The following is a 23,204-nucleotide window of genomic DNA, read 5'->3' as shown; positions in this document are numbered from 1 at the left end:
ATGACTGGGGAAGCCAAGTCTTTTGCTCGTAACTGCCATTAATGGCCTGTCCATCGAAGTTTTGTACCTTCTTGTTCTCTCTCCTGACAGAAGTCAGCAATTCGAATAAGTACATGAGGGGTAGTTAACTGAAGACCCATTCTACATACTTTGGTCTTTCGACCAACTCGAGTATCTTGCCGGTGAAGGCGAAAACATCACTTATTTAGGTGATCACAACATTTTTTTATTTGCACTCATCGAGGTTGCCACAACCTACTCATCCAATCATCGCAACGTAAGAAGACATACTTGTCAAAAAGTACGGTCGTACTTGTCAAAAATACGACTACGATGAAAGGGAAATGGTTCCACAAAAGAAACCCCAACAGATATTATCTGCAAAAGAATTAATACAACACATCCTGGCAAGATAAGTCTTGAATTCAATTCAACAACATTTTTCATATTTTATGATGCAAGGTCATCTCGGATCTCTCGTCCGATCAACAAAGTACTTAACATGTTGTGCATGTCTAAAAGTACGCTATACTGAACCAGGGAGGTGTGTGGGCTTCTCAAAAGGAACACCCAACACACAACTTCATAATGATCCAAAGAATAAAGGAGTGTTTATTTGACACGATTCATCCTTAAAAGCCATAATGCCACATTAAGTCATTCACGCAAGGCACAACACTATCAAACTCGCATCCAAAATTTATCTTAGTATCGACATGTGACACTAGATTGATAAATAAAGAATGGGTCCTTCAACAGAACCCCACTCATTCATATGCTCATGCCCCTGATCGGGGTTATTCGAATTGGGTCACAACTCGAATCGGGGTTATAAAATATTTCTCCCAAGTGTGCGGACTTGGGAGGACTCAAAAGCAACTTCGACATCCTGCGAGGATTAAAACTTAACTTTGCAAAAGCTGTGCCATTTGAAGAGCACTGGGTTCGCAGGAGGAAACCCTCTTTTAAAAGAACTATAGCGCACAAGTGCAACTTCTAGTGTTTTGAAAACAAGTGATAACAGGATAGACACAAGACTACATTTATGTAAGTACATATTTACCATGAGTGTGAGCATATGAAGGTTATAACATGTCAGCAAACAACTCTCAACTTGCGATGTCGCACATCGAAGGAAAAGCACATAAGTAATACACGAGGTACCAAAACCATACATTGACCACTTAGACAGGCAAAAGACATAAGGTCATAAGTAATACATGAGACACGAAATCATACCTCAGTCAAAGGAAATATGCAGGCAGAAATGTATACAAGCAAACAAGGGCATATGTATTTCACGAAGTACGAAACCACACCTCAAATTCATAAGCAAACTATGCAAAATAATGATCAAAGAATGAAATTGTACCTCGACCCATGAGCATACAAACATGATAATACGCAATGCAGAAGCAATATAACTCTAAGCATATCTAGCATGGCATCTTAATCATTTATACTTAAATACGTTTATCAATTGCCCTTTGTGCGACTTTACCCTACCTCGGGATGTCGTGCAGTTGCGTCCGTCTACGGGTGTGGATGATACGAAGGTCGGGCCTCGGAGCGCGAACTGGACTCGTTGCGAAAATCTGCAAGAGTGAGAGTTATTATGACGTAGTTGTCAAAAATAGCAGAAGGCCACTGGTAAGTCATGCCCTGCCGACGGAATCAAAAGAGTGGCAAGGGTATCGGCCCCTGTCTGACCAAACAACGAATGACAGAGGCCTCGGCCCCTGTCTGACAGGACAGCGGATGGCAGGGGCCTCAGTCCCCGCTAGACAAAGCAGTGAATGGCAGGGGCAGAGGCCCCTACTGGCCAAAACACGAACGACAGGGGTCTCGGACCCTGCCTGCCAAAACAACAAACGGCAGGAGCCTAGGCCCTTGCCTAACAAAAGAAATAAATGGCAGGGGCTGAGGCCCTTACCTCACGGAAACAGCAAATGGCAGGGACTTGGGTCCCTGCCTGACAATATTGGACGACAGGGCCTCGACCCCTGCAAAACAATGAATGGCAGGGGCTTCAGTCCCTGCCAGACAAAACGGAAACTGGCAGGGGCCATAGCCCCTGCCTGACGAAACGAAAAAATGGCAAAGGCCCCGACCCCTGCCTGACGGAACAACGGCGAAACAAGGGGGAAGGTGCGACAAGGAGGGTGTCAGTCCCCTGCCACCCTTCAGGTAGGCATAGAGGGAAAAAGGAGGGCACGACACAGGCGGTATGCCGTCTGTCGGCCCCTCGGCAAGCCCTCAAGGAGAGGGAAAGAAGGGAGGAGGAGTGCCGCAGGGGTGACTGCCCCCCTGCAGGCTCACCTGCAACCTCAAGAGAGAGGGGGAGGCGACAGGGGCCCCGTAGGACACCTGTCGGGCCTTCGATGGGCACAGACGAGGTGGGAGGGCGCGACAGAGGCCGTGCGCCGCCTGTCGGCCTCCCGACGAGGTGACAGAGAGCGGGGGGGGGGTGAGGAGGAGAAGAGGGAGTACCTGGAAGGGGAAAAAAGAGAGAGGTGAAGATGGAGGGCACAACAGGGGCCATCGACCTCCTGTCGTGCCTTCCGCCGAGATGACAGAGAGAGAGGTGAAGGGAGGAGACGACGTACCTGAGAAGAGGATCGCCGGCGGTGGTTGCAGCGGCGGTTGCGATCGGACCAGTAGGAGGAGGGGTCGGTCGGGGTTGTCGGCGAGGAGATCGAGGGCGACGCTGGGGGCGAAGGGATGTGTGCCCTCCCTCGCCCCTCTGTAGTGCTTTTAAAAGCCTTAGGGGGGGCGATGAATGGGGAAACTCTGATGGGTTTCCCCCAATATCCCCGAAATCGAAGGTGGAGGGGGGAAAGGTGTTGCGGCGCTCGGGAAGGGGTTTTCTCAAAATCTCCTTCTCGAGTCGGGTTATCTTAAAACCCTATCGATGGCGGGCTCGGGTCGGGTCCGAACCCGACCCGGCCCGGGTCCGAACCCGACCCGGCCTGGGTCCGAATTTTATATATATATTTTTTTAAATGCGGGTTTTACATCCTACCTCTCTTAAAAGAATTTCGTCCACGAAATATCATTAAAAGATTATCTGTAACAATCTGGTTCTTAGTTAATCGTTGTTAATGAGGATACACTATATGTGTGAGTGATCTCAAACACGTATGCTATGCAAGTAATCAGGACATCACATAATGAATTCTAATGAATTCTCGAGAAAGGTTCGAAGCCAACAACTCGATCGAACAGAATGTGGGCAATTTTGTTAATAATTTATGTCTTCGCAAGATTTTGCACGGAGTCACCAAAAGGGTTTGGCAGAAGACTGTAAGAATGTTTATTCGTCACCTTCTACTAGATTCGATACGAATGAAGAGACACAACAAGATATTGCTCTGGTTTGTTTACGTTCCTTGAACGGAGGTTTCTGTACTATATCATAATCAGGTTGTCGTTCGTTACCCTTACTATTTCTAGCAGACTCTTAGTCCGGAATAGCCTTAATTAATGCCCATATTTCAAGGCCTTACATGTCCAGTTGTCCTATCTTGCTTAAGTTATCCTTCTTAGAATGGCCCTAACTTTCATAGAAGACAAAAACATAACCTTGTATCAAGATCTAGAATCAGCAAGGATCTGATTCTCTAATGTAAAATCAGTATATAATCATGCTACAATAGAAAGCCAAATTTAAAGATTCATAACTGGCTATATCAAATGCTCTCAGAAGAGCATCAAAACACACCATAATACTCTACGAAATCATAATCTATAAGTTCCACGCTGGATCACCTGGTCTGAGAAATGTACGACCTCACAAGGAATTACCGCCCTAGATGGTTTACCTGGTCTTGGATAAATATACTTCCTCACAGGAATTCGCCGTCTTTGCGGCTACCCGATCTTGGACAGTATACTTTCTCACAGAGATTCACCACTAGTCGGATTACCTGATCTTGATCATACATACCCTCACAGAGAATCCTTTGCGGACAAGTCCTCAACTGGTACCGAAATCAATGATACATGCATCAAAACAAACGACGACTCTCAGGGTCGATAGCCACCAATAATGGGCAAAAGTATATATATCATCAATGAGAATCACATCATTTCATATGGTATTCAATTCATAAAATCACCCATTTCACCAATAAGGTTCCAAGAATCATAGTTCACTATTGAACTTAAACATATATTGCATAATTTCAAAATTTGAGGTCACATGCATTTCAATCATATCATACAAAAGAATATTATCCTATGCATTATATCATTGCCACCAGGAGCATTGCATTATCCAAATCTAACCTCAAAACGTGAGTTCTATACAATGTGATCCGATATATATCAAGAATCAACTAAACCTCAAGATACGTAATTTCTACGCAGTTCGAGTTATGCACACAAGATTCAAGTCATATATGCATCTAAGTCATTCAGATCATTGCATCATCTTCATAAGCATTCATAATTTATTTATTTATTTTATATCAAATCACATTTGACTATATTCAGCATGAAACACACGCACGAATCTTCAAAACATCTTAGTCCAATGTGATATCCATCAATCATGCTATACAGGTATGATATATTCTCACAAACAATCATAATGCAAACCTCTGCAACACAACTATGTAGGCGTGATGTATCATAAAAACTAAGTGTTTGTAGTCGTGAGGTGTCATTCCTCTAGATAGTCTAAACTAATGATTTGTAGGCGTATAAGTCAACCACCTAAAAGTTAATCATTTGTAGGCGTAACAAGTCAACTAATCAGTTGTAGGCGTGGCATGTCATTTACCTGCATAAGCATCATAATCATAAGGGTCTAAGTTGAACAAAATTCATACGTAATTTCATTAATAAACTTTTACTCGACAAGATCCGTACTGGAAAATAAAAAGTCTTACCCAAACTTATTAAAGTGTCTATTCGCTAATTCTCTACCTAACCCATCATGATGAAAATAAACACGGTTCACTACTCTCATTACAACTAGTGAGGCAGCTTGGGTTGTTGTTGCTGACTTTCCTTCGCGGTTCGCTTCTTTAGATCTGCTTCCTTCTTGCGACAAATTCTGGTGAAATGCCCCATTTTTTCGCAACAGAAACAACCTCCAATGTCTCGAGGGCATAGTTGTCCAGGATGACCATAATTACACTTCGAGCATTTACGACTAGACGATCGATGTAGTTTCATTCCTTTGCCTTGCTTTTGTTTCTTAGGTGGGGATCTCTGCATTGCATTATTGGCAAGTCGGCATTTGCTAACTTCCTTACTACCAACTGACTTATTGTTCTGAATATCTTTAACTTGCTTCCCTTGCTCCAAGCCTTGTGTGGCCAGATGCCACCTATCGTACTTTCGCTTATAGAGGCATTCTTTCCCTGAATGGTCCACCTTACCACAGAAAGAGCAAACAATAGAATTTCATGGGTACAATAGATTAGGGGTAACTTGATGGTTATCCATCTGTTTATCGCACTGACACTGAAAGGTGTTCTCGCAAGCCACACTATGACTTAGGTTCTGAACCATAGATTGGAGATGAATAACGGCTCCACTCAAAGCATTTATTGCCTCGCTCATCTCATTATACGACATCTAAATCGAAGCAAAATATTTTAATCAAATTAAGTACAACACAACAAAATCAATAGTACTTACCGTGCGATGCAGATGTCGGATGATCAAGAATCACTATTTTCCCTGTCGCTCTCATACCAAGTTGTAACGCCCCAAAAATCCAGGACTTGTAACTTTTTAGAAAAGTTTAGAAAGCTTTGAAATCATACAATAATCAGAGTTTAAATAATACTTCAGCGGAAAATGATATTTTTAAAACCACAAGTCAATGGACTTTGAGCACATTACAGCGTAAACTTTCCTTTTGTCAAATCCCGCACAACCATTGAAACCAAATGGTTTAGAAACGGAGTTTAAATAATTGAGAATTCGTTTGTTGAAACCAAGAAGAAGCTTACTAAAACAATTTTATTAACTCACGATTTAATAAAAGAGAAATTTTGAAATACACTTTATACCAAATTTACCAATATGTCCTCAGGAGCGAAACATCAGGGAAAGAGCTCTATCTTGATCTCATCACGCCATCGTGCCATCGCAGACTGTATTAGCTATCCAAAACCTGCCCATAAAATGGGTCAGTTTCACTAAAAACTGGTAGGTGCACAGACAGGACAATATAGAACATAATTAAGCAGAATAATTTAATATGTCAAGTAGACAGGCAATTAAATAGCAATTTGCTTTCAGCAGAGTCATAGAGCAAACTATCATGAGCATAATGCTAAAATTATTACTAGCATTTTAGTGGCACAAGAAAGTTAACTAGCAGAATACAATGCTTCATCAACCACACACACAATTCCATAAGTATTGAACATGTTGTACTCTATAACTTTCATACGTGCATAACTGAACACATTGTATGATCGGATTTAAATTATGTTTAGATATTAACAGGCCAAGCGGGTACGCACAAGGCACGACTCTAGAAACAGTCTAGACTGATCCGGGGGTTTATTATGATATGTATATTATGATAACCCGGATAACTGACTGAGTCCACACCTAAGGGGACGGTCAGTGACCAAGAGAGAAATCCCCAAAGCAGCATAAACAATGGATGCATCCCAAACATGGAGAGCTACCACCTAGGATAATTATGGTAGTCCCATTTCCCAAACTCCGATGACTGGGGAAGCCAAGTCTTTTGCTCGTAACTGCCATTAATGGCCTGTCCATCGAAGTTTTATACCTTCTTGTTCTCTCTCCTGACAGGAGTCAGCAATTCGAATAAGTACATGAGGGGTAGTTAACTGAAGACCCATTCTACATACTCTGGTCTTTCGACCAACTCGAGTATCTTGCTGGTGAAGGCGAAAACATCACTTATTTAGGTGATCACAACATTTTTTTATTTGCACTCATCGAGGTTGCCACAACCTACTCATCCAATCATCGCAACGTAAGAAGACATACTTGTCAAAAAATACGGTCGTACTTGTCAAAAGTACGACTACGATGAAAGGGAAATGGTTCCACAAAAGAAACCCCAACAGATATTATCTGCAAAAGAATTAATACAACACATCCTGGCAAGATAAGTCTTGAATTCAATTCAACAACATTTTTCATATTTCATGATGCAAGGTCATCTCGGATCTCTCGTCCGATCAACAAAGTACTTAACATGTTGTGCATGTCTAAAAGTACGCTATACTGAACCAGGGAGGTGTGTGGGCTTCTCAAAAGGAACACCCAACACACAACTTCATAACGATCCAAAGAATAAAGGAGTGTTTATTTGACACGATTCATCCTTAAAAGCCATAATGCCACATTAAGTCATTCACGCAAGGCACAACACTATCAAACTCGCATCCAAAATTTATCTTAGTATCGACATGTGACACTAGATTGATAAATAAAGAATGGGTCCTTCAACAGAACCCCACTCGTTCATATGCTCATGCCCCTGATCGGGGTTATTCGAATTGGGTCGCAACTCGAATCGGGGTTATAAAATATTTCTCCCAAGTGTGCGGACTTGGGAGGACTCAAAAGCAACTTCGACATCCTGCGAGGATTAAAACTTAACTTTGCAAAAGCTGTGCCATTTGAAGAGCACTGGGTTCGCAGGAGGAAACCCTCTTTTAAAAGAACTATAGCGCACAAGTGCAACTTCTAGTGTTTTGAAAACAAGTGATAACAGGATAGACACAAGACTACATTTATGTAAGTACATATTTACCATGAGTGTGAGCATATGTAGGTTATAACATGTCAGCAAGCAACTCTCGACTTGCGATGCCGCACATCGAGGGAAAAGCACATAAGTAATACACGAGGTACCAAAACCATACATTGACCACTTAGACAGGCAAAAGACATAAGGTCATAAGTAATACATGAGACGCGAAATCATACCTCACTCAAAGGAAATATGCAGGCAGAAATGTATACAAGCAAACAAGGGCATATGTATTTCACGAAGTACGAAACCACACCTCAAATTCATAAGCAACTATGCAAAATAATGATCGAAGAATGAAATTGTACCTCGACCCATGAGCATACAAACATGATAATACGCAATGCAGAAGCAGTATAACTCTAAGCATATCTAGCATGGCATCTTAATCATTTATACTTAAATACGTTTATCAATTGCCCTTTGTGCGACTTTACCCTACCTCGGGATGTCGTGCAGCTGCGTCCGTCTACGGGTGTGGATGATACGAAGGTCGGGCCGCGGAGCGCGAACTGGACTCGTTGCGAAAATCTGCAAGAGTGAGAGTTATTATGACGTAGTTGTCAAAAATAGCAGAAGGCCACTGGTAAGTCCTGCCCTGCCGACGGAATCAAAAGAGTGGCAAGGGTATCGGCCCCTGTCTGACCAAACAACGAATGACAGAGGCCTCGGCCCCTGTCTGACAGGACAGCGGATGGCAGGGGCCTCAGTCCCCGCCAGACAAAGCAGTGAATGGCAGGGGCAGAGGCCCCTACCGGCCAAAACACGAATGACAGGGGTCTCGGACCCTGCCTTTCGAAACAACAAACGATAGGGGTCTCGGCCCCTGCCTGCCAAAACAACAAACGGCAGGAGCCTAGGCCCCTGCCTAACAAAAGAAATAAATGGCAGGGGCTGAGGCCCCTACCTCACGGAAACAACAAATGGCAGGGACTTGGGTCCCTGCCTGACAATATTGGACAACAGGGCCTCGACCCCTGCAAAACAATGAATGGCAGGGGCTTCAGTCCCTGCCAGACAAAACGAAAACTGGCAGGGGCCTCGGCCTCTGCCTGACGAAACAAAAAAAAGGAAGGGGCCCCGACCCCTGCCTGACGGAACAACGACGAAACAAGGGGGAAGGTGCGACAAGGGGGGTGTCAGTCCCCTGCCACCCTTCAGGTTGGCATAGAGGGAAAAAGGAGGGCACGACACAGGCGGTATGCCGTCTGTCTCCCCCTCGGCAAGCCCTCAAGGAGAGGGAAAGATGGGAGGAGGGGTGCCGCAGGGGTGACTAGCCCCCTGCAGGCTCACCTGCAACCTCAAGAGAGAGGGGGAGGCGACAGGGGCCCCGTAGGCCACCTGTCGGGCCTCCGATGGGCACAGGCGAGTTGGGAGGGCGCGGCAGTGGCTGTGCGTCGCCTGTCGTCCTCCCGGCGAGGTAACAGAGAGGGGGGGGGGGTGAGGAGGTGAAGAGGGAGTACCTGGAAGGGGGAAAAGGAGGGAGGGCACAACAGGGGCCATCGGCCTCGTGTCGTGCCTTCCGGCGAGATGACAGAGAGAGAGAGGTGAAGGGAGGAGACAGCGTACCTAGGAAGAGGATCGCCGGCGGTGGTTGCAGCGGCGGCTGCAATCAGACCAGTAGGAGGAGGCGCTGGTCGGGGTTGTCGGCAAGGAGATCGAGGGCGGCGCTGGGGGCAAAGGGATGTGTGCCCTCCATCGCCTCTCTGTAGTGCTTTTAAAAGCCTCAGGGGGGGCGATGAATGGGAAAACCCCGATGGGTTTCCCCCAATCTCCCCGAAATCAAAGGTGGAGGGGGGAAAGGTGTTGCGGCGCTCGAGAAGGGGTTTTCTCAAAATCCCCTTCTCGAGTAGGGTTATCTTAAAACCCTATCGATGGCGGGCCCGGGTCGGTTCCGGACCCGACCCGGCCCGAGTCCGATTTTTTTTTAAATGCGGGTTTTACACATATTCAAAATCCGTAAAAAATGGTGTCTTCGTTATGTAGTCTAGTTTATTCCTGTAAATTTTAAGCAATTTCTATTGTCATTTCATTCCCTATTTTAACTAAAAACCACACCCTTATTATTTTGTGTTATTTGAGTTGCACAACACCATTCTCGCTTGACATCCACATCTTGATTCTGGCATGCTCCCTGTTGGATTTTCCATTGATTTCTTCCAACCTTGCTTGGAACAAACATATGTCTTTCTCACCACGACACCCTATGCATTTTTTGACCACGACACCCGGGACCCGTGCCAGGGGGAGCCCCCGGACCCCCCTTCTGTAAGGGCAAAAACTCTAAATCAGGATCCACAACGAATTACGTTGAACGATGCTACCCACGCTGGGAGGATCCCCCAAACCTTTCTCCTGTAAGGGCAAAAACTCTGAATCAGGCTTCACACCGAATCAAGTTGAACGATGCTATCCACGTTGGGAGGAGCTCCCAAACCCTCCTCCTATAAGGGTAAAAACTCTGAATCAGACTCCACAACTCATCAAGTTGAATGATGCTACCCACGCTGGGAGGAGCCCTCAGACTCCCCTTCTGTAAAGGTAAAAACTCTGAATCAGACTCCACAACTCTTCAAGTTGAATGATGCTACCCACGCTGGGAGGAGCCCTCAGACCCCCCTTTTTTGTAAGGGTAAAAACTTTGAATGAGACTCCACAACTCTTCAAATTGAATAATGCTACCCCACGTTGGGAGGAGCCCCCAGACCCCTCTTCTGTAAGGGTAAAAACTCTGAATTAGGATATACAACTCATTTAGTTGAATGATGCTACCCACGCTGGGATGAGCCCCCAAACCCTTCTCCTGTAAGGGTAAAAACTCTGAATCAGGCTCCACAACAGTCAATGTGCAGGTCAGTCGGTGCTTGATGGAGCAATGTAAGATCTTCTGTTGGATGTGCATAGAAGCAGAAAAAGAAAGGAGAGAGAGTGAGAGGGTTGATGTTCATGGCCTTCTCCAGAGAAGATTTCTTTTCTCAGATAATCCTGCAGTACAGAGACTGGGTCTTAAATAATCATCTTCGGGGCACTTAAGTCTTTACAACCACTCCTTTTCAAGAATCGTCATTTTTTTTTTGCACCAATGGAGGAGAGGGTACTTAAGTCTTTGCAATCGCATCAAACTCCAATGCTAATTAATGCTGACAAACATGGGGATACAAGACGCACATGCTTACATACGTGGTGCTCTTTGGGACCCCCGAACATGAGATGTAGCTAACTGCCCTGTTCGGGGGGGGGGGGGGGTGGGACATATAACCTGCTTCGACGTACATGCATCTTATTTCTCTTGTTTACTTTTTATTTAATTTATTCTTTATTTTTTTAACAATTACAATTAACCAAAGGCCCCTACTAAGGAGAGCAGATCAGGTGATCCAACAAATCACTTTCCTTCATCTGCAATATGCACAAAGACCATGAGACCCGACCCTTGTGAGATGAATCAATGGCTGGTGAAGATGTTAAATCACCTGATCTGCTCTCCTTACTAAGTTGCCCTTCAAAAGTCTTGTCTTGTTGCCCAAGGGGATTGGCTTAGTGCGGTGGGAGCGTCACCCCCCTGTGCAAGCAGATGCACAACATAAGCCTCAGGGAGTCAATGCAACACAGCCAACCCAAGTGGAGGGCACAACTTGGTTAACAGTGTATTGAGTTCATGACATTACTAAGGCTATCAGGCGTAGATCTGGGCCACCAAGCAGATCTCGAGTCATTATCTGGTGAAATCAGTAGGATGTGAATCCTGACCTCGAACTGAATCTAACGCGGGTCTCACCATGAGTATCCAGATTTTCTAGATGAGAGAATCTCACAATAAATTCTATTTTTGGTTTTTGTAAAATATGGCAAAGGGTAAGCTCACGGAGTTTTACGTTGTTAGGACTGTGACAGTAAGTATGGTAAGCAGAGCCAGAGCAGTTAAGATGGTTTCTCTGTATATATATATTTAAAGATTGAGAGTAATGAGTCGGTGCTAAACCCATTTGGTATTAAACTGCGTGCTAAATGGGGTTTTCAGCTTCTCTTGTGCCTTTTATGCAGTTCCGACCCTATAAATGTGTTGGGCATGGTCGATTTGTTAAGAATCCACACCTGAATCATGTGTTTCTGGAAAAAAAATGATCTTTGGAAATTTACAAAAAATTTGGACTGTTGATTTTTCAAACTTTATAAAAACCCACCCATGTGCTAGAATCAAACGCTTCAAGATATGGTCCCATAAAATCAAGTACATAGATCACATCTCTGCCGTCAGAATTTAAAAATAAAATGAAAAAAACCCAAAAAACCTATTTAGCACACGAGCACCAACCCATTACTCATATATATATATATATATATATATATATATATATATATATATATATATATATATATATCGGAGCATTTGATTCCGAGGATACATTTTTATAAGTTTCAAAATCAGCGGCATACAATCTTCATAAATTTTTGAGGCTCCAAATGATCTAAGTATCGATTTATAATAAATCAATCATGTCGAACACATCTGTAAGGTCAGTATTTTGAAAAAAAACACCAAAAAATTTCATTAGAGAGGTTCGGAAGGGTTTCTATTGGGGAGGTTTTCATATATATATATATATATATATATATATATATATATATATATGTGGCAAATGCACAAAATAAAAGTAAGATATAAAGACAAAAAACTTAAAAAAAAACTATTTTATCATTCTATTTTATCCAAATAGACTATTACCATTTGAACTTGGCTAAGACCTACTTGGAAGAATTTAAAAGGGCTAACATCTAATTGACCTTTATTTTTCCACAAGTACAATTTTGTAAAGAGCAGGTGAAGGTCTGCTAAAGAGGGCTCATGCGTGAATGGTGGGAGGAGCCAATGATGCAACATGTGAGGCCTACTTTGATAAGTTGAAGCCAGCAGGAAGACAGAGGAGCGACCCACAAGGTAGCCCTATTTATTTATTTTTTTGGCCTGAGCTACCTGCCAACATATCATGTGCCTCCTTGGAAGCTTGAGCCCACGCTCACTTATCACCTTGCTGTTTTTTTTTTTAATGATGAGAGGAACATAGGCCATTTGATGGGCTTCCCCTTCTAATCATAGTGTCAAATCTCGAAATTATGAAAATATTTCGAGAAATTACTCGAAAGTTAAAAACAGTAATTTCTTGCGATTTTTTCAATTTCTTGTGAGTTTTTCATCAAAAACATAAATAAAGCGTTTTAAATACAAAATTTATGCTTTTATCGGTTATTTATCATGAAAATCAGTGTGATTTTTATTTATATTTTCTTATAAAATTTATTTTTATATGTTTAATTTGTTTTTATTAATAAGATTTTGCCAAAAAATACAAGATTTGAAAAAAAATTCCAATTTCTCGTGGCTGTTGATATTTGGGCGTTTTTGTCACTGTGCCTCCTAAATAGCAAACCCTGAGTGGGTGCCCTAACCCGTGAATTTCACCCACCCAGCATGCCAAGGGCAATAGATCCTGGGCAAGATTGGTTCCACCACCATCTCAAGAACCACTACCAAGGGAGCCTCCGTGTGGTTGGCAGGAGCTGTCAGAGCAGGTCTCCCTGTGGTAGGGCGATGCAGGTTCAAAACCCCATGGTAAGTTGAATAGTAACTGGTGGGGTCTGCCTAACCCCAGCTTGCCTTTGAAAAAAAAAACAAAAATCTCAATAAGCACTCCGAGGACTTGGGCAACCCGGGGAGGGATCCACCCAGGGGTGAACACCAGGCCAGGTGCCTGTTGGGTTCTCGGGCACCCGGCCAGATATGGGCTGGGATCGGCAGGCATTTGACAAGGCAGCCAGAATTAAGTTGGTCCGAGCCTGGCTCGATATAGTATTGGGTGGGGGCTTGGGCTTATATGCTGGCTCAAGTTGGGGCTTTATGGTTGGTTAAAAACTATATTAAAAAAAGAAAAAGAAAATTTAATCTCTCAATTCACAGATTATGCTTAAGACATGCAGAACATGGGGGTGCTTTGTATTTTTTTTCTTTTTTTTGATAAAAAAAACCCTTACCAAGAACTGGGTCACTTAATGGGCCGGACCTGTGCGAGGCAAAACCCCAAGTGTAATCACCAACATCAGTTAAAGGCACCCTCACATAGGGATGGCAGTGGACCGGGGGAAAGCGGGGCCCTGCCCCGCCTCGCCCCGTTTGCATTGGGGATGAAGGGTATGAAACGGGGATGGGGACGAAGGTTAAAATCCATCCCCGTCCGGGGGTGGAGGCGGGGATGGACGTGCACTTTTCCCCGCCCCGCCCCGACCACTTTTCCCCGCAATATCCCCACCCTGCCCCGCCTCATCCCGGTTTGAACCGGGGATGGAGGACATGAAACGGGGATGAAGGCAGGGGTGGAGGATAAAATCTTGAGGCGGGGTGGGGGTGGAGACCTTGTCCCCCGCCCCACCCCGCCCCACTGCCATCCCTACCCGCACACCCGATGAAAGTCGGGGGGACAAAATAGTCTTGGCATGATGGGCCGGGCTGCTTGTATCAATCATTGGCACAATCTGTTTTGCTTTGGGCCTTGGCAGCATAGATAAGTAAGCAAGGAACAAACCAACCCTCGGCTTGTCTGGCAGGAGAAGTTAGTGGACGTCACCTTGTGTTGGGACGTTGCAAGTTCAAATCCCAATGGTATATGGTTGTATAACTGGGGGTCTGCCTAACCCAGCTTTAAATGTTGAAAAAAAGTTGACAAGAAACAAACCATCTGATGCTGCAGGGTCTGGGTTTCCAACATCTGGTTTGCAAACCCATCCAATCTCCTGTCAGGAACCCCATGTCCACCATGTAAAAATTAGATTTGGGTCGGATTTGGTTTTTATTGTACCACTTAGATTTGGATTTAGCTTGAAAGTTTTTGTTTTAAAATTCGAATCTGAATCCTCATCTGATTAAAAGAAACCCTGTCCGTCGGATTTGGTATAAGCTACATCTGAACCGATTCCAACCCGTTTACATTCCTGTCCACCTACAAAGTTTGGCAAGACATAGCATTGGCAGTACGGCAGGACCATTTGGAATCCACCAGGCATTTATATTTAACCGTTTGTGGCCCTCCTCTTTGGCATTTATCTTTCATGGGTAGTTAATAGGAGTTTTTAAAAGGCAAACTTGGGGTTAGGCAGACCACTACCAGTCATACAACTATACCATTCGGTTTTGAACCTGCAATGTCCCAACACAAGGTGACGTGCACTAGCTGCTCCTACCAGATAAGCCAATCCCCATTGGTATATAGTTGGATAGTTTAAATGGTTCCACAATAATTTTCAGAGCCATCCATCTTGTAATTGAACAACATTTAAAGCACACAAAAAATGAAAAGCTGAAAAACAAGGAAAGGTAGTGGTGTTTGGGTTGCCACTCATGTCAGGGATGAAAGGCATCCAAAGTACCTCTGACGATATTATCATCAACGGTACCTCTGAGAAAAGATGAACTCGGATCCGATCCTGGTCCATACTTGGTAAAAGAATATTCTTTTAGATTGAAAATCCGCTTATCTTAATCGAAACTTGGGTCAGACTCAAATTCGTATAAAATTTTATAAATCATACATGACCCTTCGGACATCATGAGTCCGACCCGAATAGTTAAGCAGACCCTTCTTTGTAACCAAACCTTGACCCTATAGGATCCAGTACAGGTCAGAATAGGTCCACCCCGAGTGGTTGACACCCCTAATTTTATATGTGCCAACATGCATACCTACAACGCATCATTCTAGCCACCAATTACAAATTGAGCACATACTTTAAGCCGATGAAGGAACATAATTACAAGGTAGGTCATATACGGGGATCCAAAGTTGGTGGTTTATAATTCTACTAAAAAAAAGTAAAAACCATCGATGGCACCAGATTTTCCCAAAACAATTGCAGCATTTGTGTGCACGACAGTAACTTATAAGTGGGGACTGTATAAAATATATAAAATAGCTTTAAAAGTCATATGATACTCCAAATAATGAAGAACTTAAGACATATCCCGAGCATATAACCGATGAGCGCACGTATAATAGAAAGTCATACGTGGGAATGAATAGACAAATAGAGTAGGTGAAGCCCAACTCATGGCACAAGAGGCAAAACTTCAAAGTTTCTGTGCTTACATCCAATACATGAGGAGTTGGTGAAGTGCCTGATTATTTGCAAGCGAAGCAAGTTATATGTCCCCCCCCCCCCGAACAAGGGAGTTAGCTACATCTCAAGTTCGGGGGTCCCAAAGAGCACCACGTATGTAAGCATGTGTGTCTCGTATCCCCATGTTTGTCAGCATTAATTAGCGTTGGAGTTTGATGCGATTGCAAAGACTTAAGTACCCTCTTCTCCATTGGTGCCAAAAAAAATGACGATTCTTGAAAAGGAGTGGTTGTAAAGACTTAAGTGCCCCGAAGATGATTATTTAAGACCCAGTCTCTACACTACAGGATTATCCGAGAAAGAAATCTCCCCTGGAGGAGGCCATGAACATCAACCCTCTCACTCTCTCTCTCTCCCTTCTCTTTCTGCTTCTGTGCACATCCAGCAGAAGATCATACATTGCTCCATCAAGCACCGACTGACCTGCACATTGACTGTTGTGGAGCCTGATTCAGAGTTTTTACCCTTACAGGAGGAAGGTTTGGGGGCTCCTCCCAGCGTGGGTAGCATCATTCAACTAAATGAGTTGTAGATCCTGATTCAGAGTTTTTACCCTTACAGGAGAGGGGTCTGGGAGCTCTTCCCAACGTGGGTAGCATCATTCAACTTGAAGAGTTGTGTAGTCTGATTCAGAGTTTTTACCCTTACAAAAAGGGGGGTCTGAGGGTTCCTCCCAGCATGGGTAGCATCATTCAACTTGAAGAGTTGTGGAGTCTGATTCAGAGTTTTTACCCTTACAGAAGGGGGGTCTGAGGGCTCCTCCCAGCGTGGGTAGCATCATTCAACTTAATGAGTTGTGGAGTCTGATTCAGAGTTTTTGCCCTTATAGGAGGAGGGTTTGAGGGCTCCTCCCAACGTGGATAGCATCGTTCAACTTGATTCGTTGTGGAGCTTGATTTAGAGTTTTTGCCCTTATAGGAGGAGGGTTTGGGAGCTCCTCCCAGCGTGGGTAGCATCGTTCAACTTGATTCGTTGCGGAACCTGATTTAGAGTTTTTGCCCTTACAGGAGGGGGGTCTGGGGGCTCCCCCGGCATGGGTCCCGGGTGTCATGGTCAAAAAATGCACATAGTATCGTGGTGAGAAAGACATATTTTTGTTCCAAGCAAGATTGAAAGAAATCAATAGAAAATCCAGCAAGGAGCATGCTAGAATCAAGATGTGGATGTCAAGCGAGAATGGTGTTGTGCAACTCAAATAACACAGAATAATAGGGGTCAGGTTTTTAGTTAAAATGGGGAAAGAAATGATAATAGAAATCACTGAAAATTTACAGAAATAAACTAGACTCAATAACGAAGACACTACTTTTTACGGATTTGGAATATGACCTCCGGTTAAGGAGATATGACTCTGACAAGTTGATCCTAATTCGGGTAGCGATTTACAACGATTTGCTTACTGAATAACACTACAAATCGCTATAGTGATTTGCGGAAGACACTACAAATCGCTATAGTGAGATTCAAAAACACTATAAATCGCTATAGCAATTTGTGAAAAACACTACAAATCGCTATAGTGAGATCCAAAAATACTATAAATCGCTATAGCGATTTGCGGAAAACACTACAAATCGTTATAGTGAGATCCAAAAATACTATAAATCCCTATAGCGATTTGCGGGCTCGTTGGAGACCCAAAAACATTACAAATCGCTGTAGGAAAGCCCGAGAACACTACAAATCGTTGTTGGAAGCCCCTAAAAAAATTTGGTTCGGAGGGTGCTGCCCCTCGGAATCCGCGCCGGGGGGGGAGCCCCCGAACCCCCTTTCTGTAAGGGAAAAAACTCTAAATCAGACTCCACAACTCATCAAGTTGAATAATGTTACCCACGCTGGGAGGAGCCCCCAAACCCTTCTCTTGTAAGGGCAGAACTCTAAATCAGGCTCTACAACGAATCAAGTTGAACGATGCTATCCACGTTTGGAGGAGCCCCCAAACCCTCCTCCTATAAGGGCAAAAACTATGAATCCAGCTCCACAACTCATCAAGTTGAACGATGCTACAGTCAGTGTGCAGGTTAGTCGGTGTTTGATGGAGCAATATAGGATCGTCTGTTGGATGTGCACAGAAGTAGAGAGAGAAGGGAGAGAGAGTGAGAGGGTTGATGTTCATGGCCTTCTCCAGGGAGAACTCTTTGACTCCCTTGATTTATTCTCTCTAGAGAGAGAGAGAGGTTTTTAGAGTGTTTTACGGAGAAAGATGAAGAAGACTTTGAAGAGTCAACATCATCCTCGACTTTCTGGATGGAGGACATGTTTGTCCTTTTTTTGAACTGTTTGTTTTTTCTTTTTTGAATGAAGGGCATTTTTATCATTTTCTCAAACCATCACTTTATGAGAAGAATAGCAAGAAAGGGTACTGAAGTCTTTTCAACCACACCAGATTCTAATGCTTAGTGATGTCAACATACACGGGAATACGAGCCCCATGTGCTTGTATAAGTGGTGCTCATTCCAAGTCCCAAACACAGACGTGGGATTCAGTGAATCATCCCGGAGAACATTGCAAGCATGCCCACAAGTTAATATATAGGCAACTTATCGTTTGCCACCCATAAAGCATATCAGCTATATATAGCATATATATCATCAACTTATCCACCATTATAATATAAATATATATAAGTAAATTAGAGGCACTTGATCAGTAACCAATTTATGACGACCGTAGGTATGGCAGGCTGAGTCAACGCAATCAGGTCTTCCTGCTCAGTGTGGTTTATTTAAGTTATAAATCCAAAACAAAGTACATAAACAGATATGGTGAAAGGTACATCTCATATTTTCGAATTTGAATTTAGAAACGGAACCCTTCCCGGCGCTAGGCACAAGTGATAAAGCGCAACTGGCTGTCTTCCTCTTTGAAATCCACAAGCCAGACAAGAAATTGGCAGCTTATTGCAGTATGCTGTTTCTAGTACAGAGGTTCAGCCTCATTCAAAGTCAGGGATCCAAATTAAAGTGAAAAATCCAATTTATAAAAGCCTGAGACAAAATACCAGCTTGTCTGGTAGGAGCAGCTAGTGCACCGTCACCTTGTGTTGGGACGTTGCAAGTTCAAATCCCAATGGTATCGTTGTATAACTCTGGTAGGGGTCTGCCTAACCCCAGCTTGCCTTTCAAAAAAAAAAAACCCTCAGACAAACTGCACATAGGCACGCATCGTGCCTTAAAAAGTGGAATCCACAAACACACACACACCCACACCCACAGGTGGATTTTAGATTTGAAGATCTAAGAAAATATCTCCCCTGATGTAGAGCAAGAGTAGGATGTTATTCAAGTTCAAGAGATCCGCTTAGATCCGTTTTGTAGTTTGGACTTTTTATTTGAGTTTTCTGTTCTGTAATGGATATTAGATCCATGTATCAATTTAAAAGTCTATGGAAATTGAGATGTCTTTAACTATATCTGTTAGAATAGGATGTTAACAAAAATGTACAAAAGCTCTAAGAGTTAAGAGTCAGTTTTGATAATTGAATTGTCAATTAATTTTTGTCTTTATTGAATTTTTAAGTGATTTTAACTTTATTATTTCCTTATTTTCAAATAATTTTAGATATTTTTAACCATTTCTACATAATTTAGTTTGTAGCTACACTTGGGTATGAATCCACCGGTTTTCAAACAGGAAACAGGCCACACTTCAAGCTCCAGCCAACTTAGCCTAGATAACACTGGCAGAAACATGCAGGTCTTTCGACATAATGCAAATTGCGCATTCCACATGTCGTAAAGGCATTATTTGGGTCTTTTTTGTTTTGGATTTATAACTCAAAGAAACCGCACCCGGGCACGAAGACCTTGTCATGCTGGCTCAGCCTGCCATACCTACGGTCATCGTACCGGTGGCGTAAAACTCTGAGGCTATGACCCCTGCTCCCGGGGACTATGCTGGGTTGCACATAAAGGAGACACCCATGGGAATGGAACCTTGACTAGGCTTCTAATGGCCAAGGCTCCACCCTACTACACCAAACCCCCTTGGGGCAGGCAATATTTGGGTTGAAATTCAATTTTGAAGCTCACACTCGGACCCACACCAAGTACTGAATGGTTTCACATAGTTCAGCGTTGAATCAGCCACCAATTAAGCACACCAAGTTGAGAAGCCAGTTCTACACCAACTAAAGGCTAGACATAAGTTGGTGGCTCAGCCGCACAACACCTAAAAAAAAAAAGATAAAGAAAAATGCCATCCTCGGCTAAATCTAATGCAAACTATTCGGATCCAGAATAGAGAGTTGAATCTGAACCAGCCAAAAATTGCAAAGCTTTCATCCTGGATCCCACCTATTTGCATCTCTTATCTTTTTTTGAGAAACCACCCTCAAGATCAGAGACCTAGTCGCGCTGGCTCTGTCATCTGTATTTACGATCATTGTCCTGACGACGTAAAACTCCATAGGCTTACCCCTCGCCCACAAAGGAGTCACCACGCTTTGGCTCGTACAAGGAGTGATGCCCATAAGATTTGAACATAGACCACCTGCTTAGCGGCCAAGACTAGGGATCGCAGTGGACAAGGCTCATCCCCTGCCCCGTTTCAAAATCTGAACCTTCATCCCCGCACGAGGATGGATTTTAACCTCCAGCCTCGCCTTCATCCCCGATCTAAACGGGGGTGAGCCGCGCAGCCCGGTTTCCCCTCGATCTATAGTCATTCCTTAAAGGATTGGGGATGGAGCAGGGCGGGAAAACGCGGGGATTGAGAAGGGGATAGGGCGGGAGAAAGTGTAAGTCCATCCCCGCACGGAGATAGATTTTAACCTTCATCCCCGTTTCATGCCGTTCATCCCCTGTCCAAACGAGGTGAGCCGGGGCCCCATTGTCCCCCGATCCACTGCCATCCCTAACCAAGATCCCATCCCACTATGCCAAACCCCTTTGGGGCCTCATTTGCATCCTTATCCGAAATAGACGTTGCATAGTTGCATCTGCAACAGCTGAGATAAGACGGCCGGCTAACAAAGTCAACTTCAGATCCACCAAAGAGAACTCAAGTGTCACACCAAAAAAGTAGGGCTGCCAATCATCATCTTAAGCATCTCCTCGCTTCATCTTCACATTTCTTACCAACTAATGACTGCACCTACTAATGACTGAGCCAACAAGGGCTCAGTGCACCTGGCCAGACAGATTGGTTTTTCTTTTTTTCCATGCAAGATGGAGAAACCACCCTTGAAATCGAGACCTAGTCTCGCTGGCTAGGTCTGCAGTAGTTATGTCCCAACGATGTAAACCAGTGGCACACCTCTTGCCTACCCTTAGGGAGTCACCAAGCTTCGGCTGAGCAAGAACTTATCACTTAAGTAGGCATTGCCCTTATTAATGCACGAACACTTACCAACCGTCTAGTGGCCAAGGCCCCCCACTGCGCCAAACCCCTTGGATCAGACAGATGGGTCCGCTTAAGGCCTTCAAATTAGAAGTCAGCTGAGAGTTCCAAACACAATTCAGTCTAACGGCAATTAAACCTCATTCCGCAGAGATTTTGTTCATTAAGGCACGTTTGTGTGCCAAGGAAAGCGGGCTGTTTTCCATGAATACATTTTCGCAGGGCCCACAGTGACAACACAAAAAGCAAAATCCACCAATTTCGCAGAAAACCCTTGACAAGCGTGCCCAAAATACACACTAAATGTGGGTTTTCGGCATGAGGGGTCCGATTTCATTTCCGCAGCAGACGTTCCCCGTCCGTGACATGCAAACGGCCCCTAAGAGAATCATATGGTAGCTTTGGAATTAATAGTAGACAGACAGGTTACCCACATGAAGAGCTCTCCAAAATTTTAGGTGATGAACCACTGAACCAAAACATGACAACGTGCAGGAATATGCCACTAGGTCCACCGCGTCTCCCCCTACTCCCCTTGGTAGATCAACTAATCAAACTTAGTGTATAAAAATACACAAAGCATATTTTCCATATTTGTTAGGGTTCTTTCTGTGGATCTAATCCTACAAATATGATGACGTTCACCATGGACTAGGTGGTTTTCATCAAGTAACTGTGACGTGCATGTGGTTTTTTAAGACTTGAAAAGAAAGTCCCACAATGCAAAAATCATGTTATAACCTCTAAAAGCATGATAAAAAAACATGAACCCCAACAAATCACTGTTAGCTCAGATTATCAGATTATGAGCAGGCGCAGTTTCCAACCAGGAGAGTGTGAATGCAGCCCAATTATATAAAGTTAAATGCCCAATAGGGGCAAAACGCCTGCTTTGGCGTCTATCAACCAAGAAAGAAGGGCAGAAAAGGGTATAAAAACATAGGGGCAAGATATTATATCTGAACAACTCATTGCTCTTAAATAAAGTAACTAGTGGAAAAAGCACAAGCAATTGAGAATTCAAAATTGCACATGCAACGATGATAATATCATAATAAAGAAATGCGCACCCCACACCCCCGTCCCATACCTTTTCTGCTTTTTTCCTCCCACAAAGCCGAGAAAAAAGAGAAAAAATGGTGTGAAGGACCATCGGTCACAATCCCACACGAACCGAACCGGCTGGTCACGCCAGTCCCACCCGCCAAGGTACGACAGGGCGACCGCCGAACGCCTTTCACGCAGAAACATGCTAAGCAAAAGCCGTTCACCCCGCTCGAGAGATTGTAAAACAGAAAAGAAATTGTAAACAGAGAACCTCTCTCTCTCTCTCTCTCTCTCTCTCTAAGCAAATAAAACAAGCGCAGCAGGTCTAAGTCATCCAACGCTCTTCGAGGCAGAGTAGGACCCACCAAAATGACAAGTGGAACCCTGACCACACACCACTTAGGCCGGCAAATCCTTGATGAATGATGCCTACACAGTCTCTCCAAAAAACACACCATTCAAAATTTCTCTCTAAAAGACATACACCATCCAAAATCTCTCAGGCAAAACAGGACCAAAGGCTTTCTCTCACTCTCTGGACCCCAGCTGCACACGTACCAACTAGGCCGGCAAAGGCTCCAAGCCTCACACACACTCTCTCTCTAAAAAACAAGTATTCAAAATCTCCCTAAAAAACATATACCATTCAAAATCTCTCAGGCAAAAACACGACTACAACGACCAAAGGATAGGATGGACAAAACTAGTTACCCCTTTAAAATAAACAGTACCATTGAAAATCTTCATCAAGAGAAACAGTAACATTCAAATTTCAAAATCTCTCTACAGAAACACAGACTGCGACTACCCGCGCCCTCTTTGATGATCAAAGAGATGCAGTCTTTAAATGTTGAACAAAGAGATTACTCTTGAGAGATGTATAGTCAAAGT

Source organism: Nuphar pumila, chromosome 12 (genome assembly GCF_984573655.1).
Source record: "Nuphar pumila chromosome 12, dmNupPumi1.hap1.1, whole genome shotgun sequence".
Lineage (NCBI taxonomy): Eukaryota > Viridiplantae > Streptophyta > Magnoliopsida > Nymphaeales > Nymphaeaceae > Nuphar > Nuphar pumila.
The sequence above is the reverse complement of the archived record's forward strand: the minus strand, read 5'-3'. Positions refer to the sequence as shown.